The sequence below is a fragment of the Notamacropus eugenii genome, chromosome 4, assembly GCF_028372415.1.
Source record: "Notamacropus eugenii isolate mMacEug1 chromosome 4, mMacEug1.pri_v2, whole genome shotgun sequence".
Lineage (NCBI taxonomy): Eukaryota > Metazoa > Chordata > Mammalia > Diprotodontia > Macropodidae > Notamacropus > Notamacropus eugenii.
Genome location: NC_092875.1, coordinates 245,140,988 through 245,159,284, shown reverse-complemented (window position 1 = coordinate 245,159,284; position 18,297 = coordinate 245,140,988). Strand labels below are relative to the sequence as shown.

Genomic DNA, 18,297 nt, shown 5'->3' with positions numbered 1-18,297 from the left:
GGCAAAGTAATACAAGCCCTCTGTTTTAAAAAATGAGGAAATTGAGGTTGTGACTTGTCCAAAGTTACACAGATATTAAGAACCAGGGACAAAACTTGAATTCAGATCCTCTAACTCCAAAATCAGCTCCCCTTCCTTTCCCAGTTGTAACAATCTATGGGGCAGCTAGGTGGCACCATAGCGCACAGAGTTCTGGTCCTCAGAGTTCAAATGAGGCAAATGAGGCTTTAGACACTTACTAGCCGTATGACCCTGGGCAAGTCACTGAACCCTGTTTGCTCAGTTTTCTCATCTGTAAAATGAGCTGGAGAAGGAAATGGCAAACCACTCCAGGATCTTTGCCAAGAAAACTCCAAATGGGGTCACGAAGAGTCAGACACGACTGAAACATCTAAATAACGACAAAATGATTCTCATAAAAGACACAGTTGTAACATAATGAAAAGAACAAAAAATTTTAACTTTGACGTTCTAGGTTTCAGTTCCGGCTCAGTCACTTACATACTGGCTGCGTGACTTTAAACAAGTCACTTTTATCTTTGCGTCTCCTTTTTTTCATTTGTAAAGTAGCAGCATGTTGTGAGGATACAATAAGATCAGGTATGCAAAGTGCTTTGTAAACCTGTAAGGTCTCAGTAAGTATTAGCTATTAAGAGGATCTGGCCTTCATCCTCGCTCTGACACTTAGGTAAGACATGAATTCACTCATTCATTCAGCATTTATGAAGTATCTGCTATGTTCCAGACTCAGAGCTAGGGACCAGAGACACAAAAAAAGAAAAAGGGAGAGAAAGGGAGGGAGAGGGAGAGAGAGGGAGAGAGAGGGAGAGAGAGAGAGAGAGAGAGAGAGAGAGAGAGAGAGAGAGAGAGAGAGAGAGAGAGAGAGAGATAGATAGATGAGTTAACATTCTGCTAGGATTTGGAGATACAACCATCTAATCTCTGTGAGCCTCAGCTCCCTCATCTGTAATAATAACATTTACAATACCCATCTCATAGGACTGTTATATAAAGTGCTTTGCAAATTTTAAAGCACTACATAAAATGTATTATTTTTATTGTTATTACAGAGTAATGTTTTCTCATTTTATTCTCTATAATAAATTTGATTAAAATAATAAATTAAAATTGTTTATATGAGAAACTAATCACAGGCAGTACTGTCCATTCAAGCATATTTAAAAAGCACATGGCCATTCATTTCACCAAATTCATTAAAAATAAGTGATTTATTCTGTTGTTATGCTCTATTTTCCTCAAAATGTTCTAAATATGTCATTATTGAGTTGTTTCAGTCATATCTGACTCTTTGTGACTCTATCTGGAGTATTCTTGGCAAAAGTATTGGAATAGTTTGCCATTTCCTTCTCCAGCTCATTTTACAGATAAGGAAACAGGCAAAAAGGGTTCAGTGACTTGCCCAGGGTCACACTGTATTTGAACTCCAGGTCAAGCACTCTATTCACTGTGCCACCTACAAAGACATAACTTATATTAAGGTCTCTAACCATTTTCAATCGTTTGGAGAATGGAAAAGTTGTCCTATTTCTCTTCTGACAACTTTTTAGCCAAAACTAAGTTTAAATTGTGTAAATATATGTAGTGACTTAGCACTAAGATAGACAAACATACACGTGTGTATGTATGTATGTGCGTGTATATATGTATATATATTATATATACTCTACAGGTACTTTTTTCTTTCTTAACTGACTAGAAATAATTGCTAAGAAGCTATTGCCATTCTAATTATGTCTCAATGAAAACTGTCATAATAAAAAAGTAGAAATTATTTACATATTTTCTATATTTCTATCCCTCCCTCCCCCCATCCTCCTATTCTTCCATGTAATGAAGAGGTATTTGTTACTTCTGGAAGTCTTAACTTTCTTCCTTGAATACCATGAATTCTTGTGTAAAATAAACAAGTCTCTGTCAAGAATCTCTGGAGCTAGTGTAATGACCAGAGGCTAGCCCTGGGCAACATCAAAGATACAAAACAGTAATGGGCAATGTGTGACCACTACCATGCCACCAGAGACCAATTTTTCAACATAGAGCAAAGCTAATCAGCCAGAACAGAAAACATTAAATACAAGGAAATGCTTCCAAAGTGTGGCTTACAGCATTCATCACGCTTGCCACACATAGAGCTGTTCATACAACTTCAACAAAGAACCAAAACTTTAGGTGTTTATCATCACAATCATTAAAAATTTGCATGGGATGCCTGAGGCAAGAAACTTCCCCTCCAACTGGAAACGAATTTCAAAAGCTACTTCTCTCCAATTTTTCAAACTTGCAACTTTTGAGTTGTTCTGGGAAGAGCACAAGGAGTTATTTGAAATATTCATATCCATACATTTTCTTTTCTTCCTTTCCCATATTACTTCTTAAGTTTTAAAAGTGGATGAATGACTACAATTAAATGAGGAGGTTATATTTTGCTTCATTGGTCCTTCAATCTAGAACTGGGCTTCATTTCTCCTTATACCTTCCTTATTCCTTAGATGATTCATTAATAAAACTTGTAAGCCTCAAGTTAAAGGAAAAACAGATCCCTACTGTACTATCTTTAGAAGAGAAACCAATTTTTTATAATTACATTTTTAAAGTGTAGCAAATCAGAATTATATTTTTTTCCCAGAAGATCAGCATAATTTTCTATTTTCCTATTAAAGTATCTTCTGTCTTCCACAGAGGAACACACCTAAATATATCTAAATATGGGTTTTCTTTTTTAAAAATGACATCCTGCAGAGAATCTAGTTACAAAAAGAGAATATACCCTAAATCAACTCGAAATTTTAAGTGACATCTGACACTCCCATTTGTGTCTAGATTTGTCATTCCTGCCAACTTTCCCTTCCATCTTCTCACACAGCATTTCCATCTTCTAGCCCTTAATGATTTATTTAAGGTTACTATTTGTCCATTCTGCCCCAGCTTTAACGTTATTTAAAAATCCCTGTGTTCGACAAGCAATTGTCTGTCAGCCAAGAGACTTATGACTTTAAATTATTTTTTGAAAGGCATTATTTATTTACCTTGAGAAAATTGAAATTGAGTACATGATCATTCCATATGTGTATTTATTGCTTTTAGAAAATGTCCTTCCTATTATACAATGTAGAAAATCACCTCCACAATTAATTTGTGCATCAAGAAACTGCTTCCTACTACTCATTAAATCTTTACTTTCCCTACTGTATGAGATATAAAGCTTATAACAAAACTTCCATCATTCCTACAATTCCACTTCCATATAAATCAGCACCTTTTTCTTTCCTAAAGTATCCAGAATTTTTGGAATAAAGTCTTGGAGCCATGGAAGGTTTTAGTGGTTCTAAAAAGTCCTTCCAAACAGTAGAGGTTTTTTTTCCTCTTCTATAAAGAGTAAAATTTTTATTGTTTTTTTTTTAATCCTCTCTAAGGTCTTGACTCTGACACTGGTTCCCTACTTACTAATTCAAAAACGTGTAAGCATTCATAACATCTCCTATGACTGCTCACTCCCTCTCCAATTGTCTCTGTGAATCTTTCAATCTGTCTGTCTCTCTGTCTCTGTCTCTCTCTGTCTTTCTCTCCCCCACTCTATTTCCGCTTCCCTATGCATTTAATAATTTTCAAACTTTCATGAGTTATTTATACATACATCCCCCTTCAAGACTGTAAGTTACTAACAGAGACTGTGTCCTTTATCATCTCTGTATCCCTAAAACCCCTAAGCATACTGTATCTTGTACTTAATTCAAGTTTGTTGAATACCAAACAACATTTAGTCATCAATTCACTCTTTTTTTGAAAAAATTAAACACAAAAAATAAACCAAAAATCAAGCCCAGAGTCATTATATTAATTTGTTCAGTTCATAAAATTTAAAATAAATTAAAAGATGCTTCTTATATTGTACTAAGTTCTTGAGTTTTAAAGTTTTTCTTTAATGATGAAATAAAATGTTTTGGAGAAATATAGCTTAAAAGTTAGCTTTCAAAATAAATTTTACTTTAAGAAAAGTATGTATATTTTGCTTTTAGAAAGTATACTTTACTGTGAAGGGAAACATTTGCCAAAAAATTATTATATCATTCTTTCATTTTATCTTTCCTCTTCTTTCTTTTTTCTTGAGAATTTTTTTGGGTTTATGTCTGGAGAACAAATGGCATTTCACTACCAGAGAATTTCTGCTTTAACATTAAATTGATGAGCATTTTGGAAACCAAAGTACACTGCAACTTTAACTATCTTTTCAGACCTATACTGACTGCTTATATAAGTTGCCAACATTTGGTAAGGATTATCCTTTCATTCAGACAAAAAGCAAGCATTCCTTAGATAAATCAGGACTTTTTGCCATGAGACTCATAAAACCTTTTCACAACACAGATTTTTCAAGAGAATCCTTTAAGGTTTAGGAGGCTGCTCCTTTTACTAAGTAACAAAATACACCCCATGGTGTCTCACTGACCCCACTCAGCTGTCCTTTGACCTCTTCCATTGTTGTGGCCTAACTTCAGGGGCCACAGATTTTGCCTCCCATATCAAAAAGGCTACTGTTGCTTCCTCCTAGCACCTGGTGAAACAAAATTCAACAGTTCGTGTGTTCTCGTATTCTCTCTCTCTGTCTCCTCCCTCTGCTCTCTCTCTCTGTTTCTCTCTCTCCTCTCTCTGCTCTTTCTCTCTGTCTCTCTCTCTGTCTCTCTGTCCCTCTCCTTCCTCTGCTCTCTATCTCTCTCTGTCTCTCTCTCTGTCTTTCTCTCTCTCTCTCTCTCCCTTCCTACTCCACCCCCCCCACCCCCCACCCAATTCTCTCTCATGCCTCCAAGTTCCCTCCTCTGACTATTCTCCAGATGTTCCAGGCTCAAATGTTAAGTCAGCTACTGGGTTTCTGTAATCTTCCTGGTAACCCTAAGTAACAAACAGAACCCGGACCCTCGTGGTAATGACCCTCTTGTTCTTTTTGGCCTCAAAGGGATACAACGGGTCATAAAAGTGAAAAAGATCTTTGGCCTCTCTTGGAAATGCTGGGTCATTTAAAGCACGTTGTAACCTCCCAAAAGGAGAGAAAGACAGTGTCTCAGGGTCTTAATTCATTGTGCTGTTGCTGAGAGGCAAGACTATTCCAAACCAGTGTCTTGAAATTCTTAAGTCCCAAGAAAGTTCTGAGTCTTCTGTGTCAGAGTGTGCCACCTTCCCTAATTCTGAGTTCAAAGTGGCCTACCCTGGTGGCAAGCAGTTTAGAAGTCGGGGCAAAAAAGTAACCTCTTTAAGAAACATTGTCCTCAGATTGGTATTTTGCATAGAGTATTCAAGATAGTCTATCATGGGCTATTTGTTGAACCAGCAGCAGCCTGGGAAAATTTCTAGATATAGCCCAAGAGTCATGTGAAATTTAAAACGTGGATTTTTATATAACCTTAACTAGCATTTATACAGGGTTCACTATGTGCCAGGCACTGTACTATAGGTGTTTTACAGTGATTATCATTTGACCCAACAACCCTGGGAGGTAGAAGCTCACAGGCATTTTATCTCCATTTTACAGATGAGGAACCTGAGGCCAACTGAGATAGTAGGGAAAAACTTGCCAGCAAATACTTCACTTTCCCTATTTACTGATGCCAGCTTATCAAGAACTTTTGGGGGTGGAAGTGGATCCTTCTTAAAACATGTTTCCTCCTTCCCCAGGTCTGTTTTGGGCTTAGGGAAGTAACAGGATGTTGCAATGGGTCAAATCAGTTCAAGGATCAATTTAGTAGCTTCATTCACAATGAAACAAACAAACAAAAAACCCAATTCACGTAAAACATCTTCATTTGGAGGAAAAGTCATCGGCTAGAAAATAAATCGCGTTGTGGTAGTACCTTGGCTTCTTCGTGTTAACCTTTCTGGGACACGTTCATGGTTGAGGCAGGAGCAAAGACTTCAGGGAGCCTGCCGCCGCCGGTGCCGCCGCCGGTGCTGCCGCCGCCGCGGTTCGTTCCGCTGCAGCTGCCGCTAGCCCTGGGAGCTGCCTCTGAGTGCCTGAGCTCACCCAAGGCTCTTTCACACCTGCCAAAAAAAACAACACCAGAGGCGTAAGGGCAGTTTCAAAAGTTTGATATTCTCTATTTATAAATGAACTCCCCAAAGCCTCATCTACATCCACACCCATCACCCCTGGTTCAGCTCAGAGACAGCCTCCTTCCCTAATCTCTAAAGGGGACCACATTTCATTACCCAAAGGTAATTATTGCCCTTGGGTTAGTTCATGTTGAATATAAGACAAAAGGAAAAACATTTAAATTCTAAGTCTGCATTTTTGATGGGTGCTCTTATGAGGCTAAAAAGCATCTTTTCTCTTAGAAGTTCGGTGTTGCCAGAAGCACAAGTGAAAGTTAATGTCCCTTCATATTAAGTGCCATCAGTTAACCCTACTTTTAAGAACAGGGCAAACAGTAGAAGAATATGTAAAATAAAAAAAAAATTTGTAAACTACTTATGTGTACATAATATATAAGGTTTTCATTTCTTTTTTTTAAAATAGAATAATACATTTTCTTAGAGAATAGTGACTTAACAAAGTAAATGACACTAAGCAAACAATTTAAAAACTAAATATTATGTATTTTTCAGTAAAGTGATATCCAGTTGTATAATCTCTTCACCTCAAATTTGGAGAGAGGAAGCAAGAAGAAAAAACAGAAAAAGCAAGGCAATTTCAGGTTTTGAAATCAAAATAGTTTACTCTACCTCTCTTACTGATGAGGAGGAAGGTCATCAGGGAAAAAAAGCCACACCAAACTAAAGGAACAAGATCAAGGCTTCCTTGCTCCTGTATTTTCAACGCCAAATAGGCATCTTACTCTGAGTTATGCATCCTCACCATACCAAACCATCAGTACTAAGATTATCACAGATGGTCAACAAGGTCAAACTCCATTACTTCCCCTGAAACTCCAAGACTCTCTGAAGCTCCAAGTGATTAAAAAAAGTCTGTAATCCAATTCCAATAGCTCCTGGGTCTAAAATTATTGCTATTTTTTGGCCACGTGCTGCACACTTCACCTGCTAGTAATGACATTTTTGTATTTTCTTCTAATTACACTCCAAGCTAAGACCTTTGGCCCAGGGCCACAGACCTCCATTCAGGCTGCACACATTCTGTTAAACGCCCTGATCCTTTGTTGTCACTCTTCCCCTTTCATCTATTATTTACACCCATAGAGAAGGAAGATCCTCCACCATTTGTGTGGTTTAAGCCTTCTAATCATCTTAATTTCTGCCTTTCAATCTGTGCTCTTATTCATAGAACAATGACAAATCGTTTGACAAAATCATTTTTCAATTACATTTCTATCTCTACTTTTATTTCATTCTGGCCAGTCATTGTCTTAGAAAGCCTCCTTTAGATGGGGTTTTGGTTTCACCCTCCTGAATGAACGAGTTTTAACTTTCCAGAGACACCAAAAGGGATTCTTTTTTACATAGTATAAAATCTCCCAATTGCAAAGCCAATGAACAATAATATATTTCCCTGTTGTCATTGAAGAACCTATTAAAAGTAAGTTACTTGTTGTTTAAAATATGCTAAAAGAGCCAACTCAATTGTTCCCAAGGGCTGAGCCTTGGATATTTTCCAGTTAAGAGTCATCATTCCCATGCAAAAATGTAATTAGTATTCAGAAAGAGGTAAGGAGTGAAAGGGGAGGGGATGTAGATGGGGAAAGGTCTCATTACAAATTTAATACTTTTTTAATAATTATATGTATTTACTTTAAAATAGTATCTGAAAAAGGCTCTTCTTAGATATTCTCAATTAAAAGCACCAAGCACCAAAAAAAATCCTAATACACTGTTGTAACTTTCCCCACATCTTTCCTATTTTTTTCCCATTGCCGATCACAGAACAACAACAAAAATAAAAACAGTTGTTTACCATGATGCAGATGACCACTTAGATCGCTGTAGTTACCCAAAGATGAAGATTTCTAGGTGGTTTAGAAAATGACATATGATCCATCTTTGTTCTTTCTTCTTCTATTGCCCAGCTTACTCTTGATTTCTAACAGTGTTTCCTTGTCGTCTGTTCACTCTGCAGACCCTCAACCCCCTTGTCTTTTCTTATTTTCACCATTTGCTTCAACCAGCAGCAGTTCACTGGAGACTCATCCATCTTGTAATGCCTACAGTGACAGATGCTCTCAGGAACAACCATACTGCTGAGTGAACAAAAGATAACACCACCTCTAGGAACTCAAGAGGGAAATACAACTACAACCGTCCTGACAGACTGTCCTGACAGACATTGGACCATAAACCTCTTCTAAGTGAAAAAGAAAACAATTGCCAAAAAAAAAAAGAAAAAAAAATCTGACACAATCAAAGGCAGAAAAGAGTGATCATTTGTAGATTGCCTTTCTACTCTGCATTTCACTATTCCTCCACCCCCAAGCTGCTATATTGGGGCAATTCACTAGAGAAGGAACTAAGGGTGAAAAAAAGAGATTTTTCAAGTATTTTTAAGTATTCTTTTTGCTTGGCAAATTCAAAATAAAACTCACATGTGTTTCAATAAATCTCAAGATATGTTTCAACAGTGCCTTCTTGATTTTTCTAGTCTGCAAAAAGCAGCATTATGATTGAATAATACTTAATATCTGAATTTTGTTTTTCCAGAATTTATATACACTTATCAAAATCAAATATTTAGAAAGTAAAAAATAAGAGTGTGGGGTAATGTGAGAGGATATGCTGTCCCCAACATACATGGTCAGCTCAAAGTATAAGAACTCCATTCATTACACAACCTACAACTTGGGTTATAAAAGACAGCTAAGAGAGGATTCTGGGAAGTGCTATAGATCTCTCCTCTAACAAAGGAAAGGTCATATTAACATCTTCCAGCAACAAACTAATGAAAAACAAGAAGATTCAGGGAATCTGTCCTTGCTGTAATCAAGATTGTTTTACTTGTTTTTTTTGTTTTTTAAACATTTATTTGACAGCAATGGCAAATACTTTAGCTATAAATTGTAAGTTGCTAATTTCACATAATGTGAAGGAAAACTATTGAGAAACACAGAGCACAGATGAGCCCAGAGTTCAATTAAGAACATCTTATAATCAATGACAATTAGGGAAATACTCATTTCAGCAATAGTTATTTAAAAGAGCTATTTCCTCAGCAAAGAGCCAAAGCACTGCTTCATATAAATAGTTTATTTTCAAGGAAAGTAGTAGGTTCATCTAGATATCTTTTTATGCTAATTCTAAAATGTTTGTTCAAATAAAGATTAATTAAGACGGCTCTATACAATTATTGTTTTCTTCCAACACAACAGTATTTTAGATTAAAAAAAAGTATTAGGGCCTCTGAATCCAAGTTTACAGTATTGTTGTTAGGGGTGATGTTTTGATAAATATCACCAGCTCCTCCTTATATTACTGAAAAGATATGATTTTCCTGATTACTAGTTTTATATCATGTGTTTATATTAATCTGACAGAAAATAAAACTGTACCAGTTTGAGAAATGAATATCCCATATTCTTATAAAAATCCTTTATAACTTCATCATGACTTGTCTTTAAATCTCTTGAGTACAATTGTATAACTGATGAAAGGCAGTTATTTCACACCTAAAAACTCCTATTTTAAAACACCACAAATACAAAGAAAAAAATGAATGGATACAAGAAAATCAATTGGAGGAGAAGAGAAGGAGAAGGGAAATTGGAAAGGGAAGTGTTCCCAAATTGTATACAACACCTGAACTGTAACATGAGTTAAAAAAAAGGTTGAAAACTTGGCAGCTCTCAGCAACCAACAACTCAGAAAAAGTTGTCTTCGTTGTTTCCAAATATAGACTTGATCCTTTAACTATACAAAGTACTGTTTTAATGTAAAGATTTTTTTTTTTTTTTGGCTACCTTCATTTGGCATTTGGACTTAAGCAACTCAATGTAATTAATAAGTGTAATATCCCAACCATATAGTTCAACAATCAGTAACTTTTGACATTAACACTAATTACCGACAGAGAGGCATGACCTTGAAATGGCAGCTTCATTAATGCAAATCTTATTGGTAAAAGCTTTAAAAAAGACCTAATTAAATGAACTACTTTTAAACGCAATAGGATCAATATGCATGTAGAAAATGTACACCCCAGCGGAAAGTTCTTATTGCCTGATTGATCAAAAACAAAACAAACTTTTTTTTAAGCCCCCATTCCAGATCCCAGTCAGTGCCAGAAATCCACAGAGGAAAAAAAAATCCATCAAAATAAGACTCTAAAAAGGTTTACCCTTCACCATCCTATTTGCACTTCAAAACGTTGTAAGTCCTACAGCTAAACCCCAGGGCTGAACCATTTCAATAATAACAGAGGGGACCAGCAGTGATTTATCTGCCTTTTGGCCTCTGGACAGAGTTGTAATGTCTGCCAAGCATTCCTGCCAATGACCCTCCCTCCCCTTCGCCCCCAGCCCACTTTTCTTCAGCCTTGTATCTCTAAAGCTTTATAAACAACTTTCTGACCATGTTTAAATGCAGAGTGTGCCTCTCAAAGTCAGATGCAAGAACAGTTTGTAACTAAAGATTTGGATTCAGTATTTTTGGCATGGATTTCAAAAAAAAAAAAAAAATGGAATTACTTTGAGTAATCAGGACACTGAAAATGCCAGGTTAAATTTTACATCCTTTTTTTGTTTTCAACTGGAAGGAGAGCGGGGGAGAAAAGGACCTTTAATTCCAATGGCCTTTGTTCCTTCCACCAATGTTAACTGCTACGAGTAACTACTGCAGGGCACCAATTTATATCATACTTTTTCACCCTATGAGATCACAACAAATCAAACCTTTTGAGGTTTGTGCAAATTTAAATGCCATTCATTTTAAGCTACTTTTAGCCAATCCAAGAAGAGTAGGGGTTTCACAGGTCACAAACGCCTGGGTCACAAGGACCTTATAAGCATCTATCATAACACTATGACTCAACTGATTTATTCTTGTTATCAAGTATACACTGTAGCTGCCATCCTGGAATAATAACAATTCCCTCTGCTAAAACCAAACACTAAGATTATCACTGCTATTATTTAATCTAAAGTCATTTACTTCATGCAAAACAAAGCAGCCACTTTGAAAACTTAAATTTCTTCATATCACTAAACCCACCAATATTTTCTTTCCTAAATGAACAAAGCCTATTTCAGCCTTAACTTTCTTAAGGCTGAAACTTTAACCTTAACTTATCAACTCAGAGAGAAAGTATAAAAACTGTTTACTTTACTATCCCATACTCTTTTTCACTGAAATGAAGTAATTTTATCTTTTTCAAAGCATATTGATTTAGAAAGAAAATCCATCTGAATGCCAAATTAACTCACCATGAAAAAGATTCAAGTTTCACTCATATTAACTGAGAATTTTCTTGTCATTTCTCTATTTTCCTTCAAACATTACAAATTGCTAATTTGCTGGCCAAAATAAGATCATAGGACCATACATCTGCAACTGGAAAGGACCTCAAAGGCCGAGTCCAATTCCTTCATTTAATAAAGCTGTGGAAACTAAGGTCTCCTATGAAGATTAACTAATTTGCCCAAGGTCATAAAAGTAGTAAGTATCAGAGCTGAGATATGAATCTAGGTCCTGTAGACAGATGGCAGAGCCAGTTTTTATTCTGCCACACCAGATATTCCCACTGAATTAGCAGATGCATTTTACGCAAATACAACTGCAGTCGTAAATGGTTATATAGTAGAAAATTAAATACAATGAAGACAGTGGACAAAATTAAAATTAATTTGAGTTTTCTGATAGTGAATCCCTTTCACTATTTCCTACCATTGTAGCCCAGGTCCTCATTATTACTGCTCTGCCCTATCAGAATAGAATCCTTAGGGCAGCTAGGTGGCACAGTGGATGGAGTACCAGGCCTGGAGTCAGGAAAACCTGAATTCAAATTTGGCCTTAGACACTAATCGTGTGACCCTGGGCAAGTCACTTATGCCTGTTTGCCTCAGGTTCCTCATCTAGAAAATGAGCTAGAGAAGGAAATAGCAAACCATTCCATTATCTTTGCCAAAAAAACCTCAAATGGGGTCATGAAGAGATCGACATGACTGAAACAACTCAACAGCAACAAATACCCTCCTTGCCTTGAGTCTCTTCCCATTCTGATCATCGGATTGTTGCAGCTTTACTGAAACTGTTTGAAATCTCCTCTGCTTGTGAAGTTAGGGAGGGGGTGGAGAAAGGTTACAGAAAAACAAGAAAAGAATAGTGGAAGAGCCTCTTCACAAGTCAAAGTCAGGAACATGGTACAACAAGCCACTGTCGGAAACCTGACAAATCAACCAATGGTTGATATAAAATAGTCAGTATGAAATGATGTCTCCCCCTCTTTGCTTCCCCCGCTCCCATTCTCTCCTCTTCCCCCTGTGAGCTCCTTGAGAGTAGGGGACTAACTTTTGCCTTTCCTTGTACCCCTAGCACTTAGTACAGTGCCTGACAAATAACAGGTACTTAATAAATATTTGTTGACTTGATTTGACAGAGGCTAAAGGATTTTCATAAGCATTAGTAAGGACAAATCTCAAAATTCAGAATTGAGTCTGGGGGACACAAGATCTGAGTTTCAAATTATAAAGATCTGGGGTTGGATTGAGTTAAAGAAGAGTGAGTTTACTCAAGGCTTCATGGATGCATTTGAGTTTTAAGCCTAATTGTATGTATCTTGGTCCCCACCCCATCTGCAAATCCATGTAAAATTTTTTGGCCCTCCCTTTTATACCAACGAAGACATCTGAATTTTTTCTTTTTCTTTTATGGAGTGTTTACAGTACCTTAGTGTAAAATTTGGGTTAAGTATTTGGTCATGGTCTCTGTGCCATCTTCTGGCTTTCATGTGTCATCTGAAGCTTCTACAAAACTTCCCCCAGATTCCCATTTAATTTCTTATGCTGAACTGCAATCTATCAAAACCACAGTGGGCAAAGTCTTGATGTGGATAGGATAACTATACATTCTTCTTTGGGAGGGGAAATGATAAACATGCACTCCATGCTAAGATGCGACTATCCCAATTCCAACTCGCTAACAAGCTGAGTCCAGCATAAAGACAGGCTACATCTCTGTAACTCTGTGGAGTTGCAGATTGCCTTTTTTTTATGCTATAGGATTAAGCTCCCAAAGGTGTGCTTCTCACCAGTTGGTTATCATGTGTCAGACAGTTACTTTTAGAAAGCAGCATTTACTAACCTGGCATCCTTAGTTGCAGTAAAACATCTACAAAAGATTGACATCCTCCCACCCATATATGGTAGTTCTGGGGAAAGTGGGCTCAACCATAGAGAGCACCTATGGCAAACAGGTACTTAGTTGTTGGAAGTTCTTTTGTCTCCCCTGTGGGATGCTCAACAAGTTCCTTTCAGTTGGAAGATGTAGTTTGTTATCTTGAACAAGCCCTGAAGATAAACAATGAACTGGACCCAGAATTGAACATGAGAGGGAGCATAATATTGCATTTGGGAAAAGGCACATTGTCTGCTATGTTTTGCAAAAGCTGACATTTTTAACACCAAAATTCTTCAGCAATGCTCCATAACCATGAATTATGATCAGTCATGATGTTGGAAGAGTCAAAATCATAAGTGACCCAAGGAATCGTGGAAAGAACATGATGAATGTAACCATGCTGTAGCATGCACCACTGATGAATGATATAGAATTTAAGTTTACTCACCCACTTTGCCCTTATGAATTGCATCTGCAGAAAACAGCTGTTACTCCTGGGTTCTAGAAGTACTCTGGGAGTTTGAACTCCTACAACTATAGCTCATAAGCCCCCATTAGTATGCTCCACTTTAAGTCATCTGTCTTGTAGACAAAGGTTTTTATCAAAATAATATAGTAAAAACAGTAGCCACTTCTCTCATGGCTTTGCAGCTTACTCCCTGGACTTCACCATGAAGCTTTTCCAAGTTAGAAGATCCCTCTACTCCTATGCCTCTCCCTCTCCACCCACCGATGATTTCCATCTGGAACTTTCATTCTAAGGAAGCACTCAGGCCAGTCATGTTTCTTTCCTCTCCTACCTTTGTTCCTGTTCACCACCAGGATTCCCCCATTCCCTACTTCTCAGTTTCCTTCTATGTGCTGTCTTCCCCCATTAGAATATAAGGTCCTTAAAGGAAGGAACTGTCTTTCTTTTTGTTCATATTTGTATTCCCAGCACTTAATATGATTCCTAGAACAAAGTTAAGTATTTAATCAATGCTTTTTGAGTTGACATGACCAAACATCCCTCTTGTCACCCCACCGTGAATATTCTTCCACAAATAAACAGTGGTCAATGGAATGAATGGGCTAAAACTCATGGTATAATGGCAGTGATGTACACATATAGGGAATACATGACCAAGGCAACTCAGAACATCATTGGCCATCTTGTCCAATCCATTTATGAAAAGAATCCATCCCTGCTAGAACATCCTCAGTGAATGTTTTCCAGCCTCTGTGTAAGACCTCCAAAAAGGGGAACCACAGCACAGCAGCTATAATTTTGAAGAAATTAAATTTCCTGACATCAAGCCTCAATCTGATGCCTTCCAACTTCCACCTGTTCCTCTTGGGTCTGTCCTCTGATGCCAAACTGAACAAGGCTAATCCCTCCTCCATATTACAGCCCTTCAAATACTTGAAGACAGCTATCATGTATTCCTCATTTTTTTCTTCTTCAGGTTAAACACTATTCTATTCTTTCAACTACGTGGACTTAAGGCTCATATGATGTCTTGTACCATCCTAGTGTTCTGGTTCTAGGCACTCTCAATATCTTTATATAAAAAAAACATAACATATCATGATATAACACAATGATATAATAAACATAATATAACAATATTTTATATAGTTATAAATTATATCACATTATTATACTGTCATATCATATATTATATTACACCTCAGTATCATTATCTTTCCTAAATTATGGTACCTAGAACTGAACACGGTATTCCAGTCTGAGGGCAGAAGACAATGGAACTATCATGCCTATTACTAGAAGCTAGACCTCTCTTAATGTAGCCTAATATTGAATTAGCTTTTTTATCTGTCACATCTCACCTTTAGCTTGCAATCCATAAAAACCATGACATGTTTCAGAATAACTTGCCAATCCACAGTTCCTTATTTTATATTTGTGAAGTTGTACTTTATCTTTGTCCCTACTGAGGGTCATCTTATTAGATTCAACTGACAATGTCTTTTATCTCTTCATGGAATATTCACAAAGCTCCCCTTTAGGTCAAGTCAGAGAAGCAATGGGTCAGGCATTCCAACTTTGTAAAGGCATAACCCGTGTCATGCCTTGTTAACACATTAACACCACATCATTCTGTGAATACATCAACTGCTCGGTCCTTTAACGTTGTATGTGAGAAGTGATGAAAAAGGCAACTTCAGGAACATGTGAAGCTGAAAAAGGACATATGGCAAGAGTCTGCTGGGATATGCGCACAAGCCAGATTTAGTAGAGGAAGCAGACATACTGATGAGGTCATTAATCTATCAAAGCATTGAAAGAACTACTCTGAATGTTATGCTTGAGGCAACTAGATAGTGGAATGACTTTAGTACAATTTAATTATCTCCAAATTTAGTTGCTCATCATGGCACATATACCACATTTTCAAAAAAAAATTATTTTCAGTTTTCAACATAATTTTGAATTTCAAATTTTCTCCCCATCTTCCCCCTCCCTCCACCCCCAGACAGCATGTATTCTGATTACTCTTTCCTCCAATCTGCCCTCCCTTTTATTCCCTCCCTCCCCCATATCCCCTTCCCTTTTATTTTCCTGGAGGGCAAGATCGATTTCTATATCCAACTGCCTATATATCTTATTTTCTAGTTGCATGTAAAAATAATTTTTACATTCATTTTTAAAGCTTTGAGTTCCACATTCTCTCTCTTCCCCCCTCCCCACCCACCCTCAATGAGAAGGTAAGCAATTTAATATAGGTTGTACATGTGTAGTCATGCAAAACACTTCCATAACAGTCATGTTGTGAAAGACTAACTATATTTCCCTCTATCCTGTCCCACCCTCTATTCTATTCTCTCCTTTGATTTGTCCTTCTATCAAAACATTTGCTGCCAATTACCCCTTTCCCTAATCTGCTGTCCTTTCTATCCCCTTCTCTTATCCCCTTCCCCCCACTTTCCTATAGGGTAAGATAAACTTCCATACCCAACTGAGTGTATATATTATTCCTTCCTGAAGCCAAATTCGATGAATGGAAGGCTCACTTATTCCCTCTTACCTTCCCCCTTCTTCCTCTCCATCATAAAAGCTCTTTCTTATCTCTTTTATGTGAGATGATTTACTACATTTTACCTTCCCCTTTCTCTTTCTCCTAGTACCTTCCTCTCAACACTTAATTTTCTTTTTTAGATATCATCCCTTCATATTCAGCTCACCTTGTGCTCTCCGTCACTGTCTCTGTCTCTCTCTATATATACATACATATACATATATATACACACAGCATATGTACCACATTAAAAACTTCAAGTTCAGCCTACAATTTTCTATATGATAAAACATGATGTACTGCCTATACTTTTCTACCAACTTCTATTTTTTCATGAATGCTTCATGAACTAGCTTCATAGCATGCAGGGTATCCATACTATCCTAATCCAGTGAATATAGATTTTCTGAAAGAAACATTCCTCTTGAAGTCCATATAATGTGGCTTCCAAAAATTCTTTTAAATAATAGTAGTATGGTGGCTTCTTGCCTCATTATTCTTCTGAAATTGCTTTTCTCTAGCTGGGGGATATGATTGAAAGAGAGTGGAAGTGTAATTTGTGATGATTCTAGCACAAAAAATGTCATTTACCCCCCTCTTTCTTCTTGGGTTGAGACCAGATGTAATCTTCATTGTGGGTCACCTTTTTCTATCTTCCTTGCTCTGACCTTTTGTGTCAGACTTCCAGAAGAAGGGCAACTGGTAACCACATACAAAGCAGAAATTGCCTTGCTCCAAGTTCACTGTGGGGTAGGAAACTGAACAGCTCAGTGAAAAAATGAAAAGTAGTCTGTCAGAAACTATCACTTTTTGCAGATGATATGATGGATTTATTTAGAGAACACTAGAAAGGCAACTGAAAAACTAATTGAAACAATTAACAAATTAAGTCAAATTGCAGGATGTAAAACAGACCCACACAATGTATCAGCATTTTTGCATATTACTAACAAAATCCCGTAGAAAGAAATAGAAAGAGGAATTCCATTTAAAATAACTAGAGATAGTATAAAATACTTGAGAGTCTACCTGCCAAGACCCATATAGGAACTATATGAACATAATTACGAAACACTCTTCACACAAAGATAGATCTAAATAATTAGAAAAATATTAATTGCTTCTGGAAAAGTCAAATCAATATGTTAAAAATGATAGTACTACCTAAATTAATTTACTAATATTCAGTGCCATATCGATCAAAGAAAAAATTACAACAGAATTCATCTGGAGGAACAAAAGGTCAAGAAAACTAAGGGAATCAATGATAAAAACAGACAAGCCAGGAAGGAAGGGGAACTAGCACTTAGAGACCTTAAAGTATAGTACAAAGCTGTAATCATCAAAACAATTTGGTTCTGGGTAAGAAATAGAGAGACTGATAAGTGGAACAGATTAGGTACACATTGGTTGGTTTTTGTCCTTTGTTCTCGAAGAGGACCAAAATTATATCACTATGATAAAGTGAATTTTCAATGTGTCCAACTGTGGCTGATCAGATCAATACAAGCTCAGAATGTCCAACAGATTGGACAGAAATATCCCATGTGAACATTTGGGGTGGATACTCTAAATTTGCATATCCTGCATTTCCTTTGAGCCATTTCAATTTTGCTTTCCCCATAGAGCACAGCACCTTCTCAGATGTGGGCATGCCATACTGAGTAGTCCTATGCCAGATCTCCCATATCACACAATCAATTCCAAAGTTCTTGAGAAAGACCTTGAGGGTGTCCTTGTATCACTTCTTCTGACCACCATGTGATCACCTGCCCTGTGTGAGTTCTCCATAAAATAGTCTTTTTGGCAAGCCTATGTTTTGCATTTGAACAACATAGCTCATTGGAGTTGTGCTCTCTGAAGCACAGATTGAATGCTTGGCAGTTTAGTTCAAGTAAGGACCTCAATATCTGGTATCTTATCCTGCCAGATGATCTTCAGAATCTTCCTAAGACAAATCAAATGGAAGTGATTCAGTTTCCTGGCATGGTGC

The 18,297-nt window shown here is 37.0% G+C and overlaps 1 protein-coding gene across 4 annotated transcripts in view; it reads right to left on the bottom strand.

Moving 5' to 3' along the window:
* The window catches only part of GREB1L (GREB1 like retinoic acid receptor coactivator), a 195,218-nt gene that overhangs the window by 141,959 nt on the left and 34,962 nt on the right, over window positions 1-18,297 (bottom strand). For all 4 annotated transcript variants that reach the window (XM_072604358.1, XM_072604360.1, XM_072604359.1 and 1 more), the window contains exon 2: window positions 5,865-6,051. The gene's annotated coding sequence lies outside the window, so the exon portion shown is untranslated. The remainder of the gene's footprint in view (window positions 1-5,864; window positions 6,052-18,297) is intronic.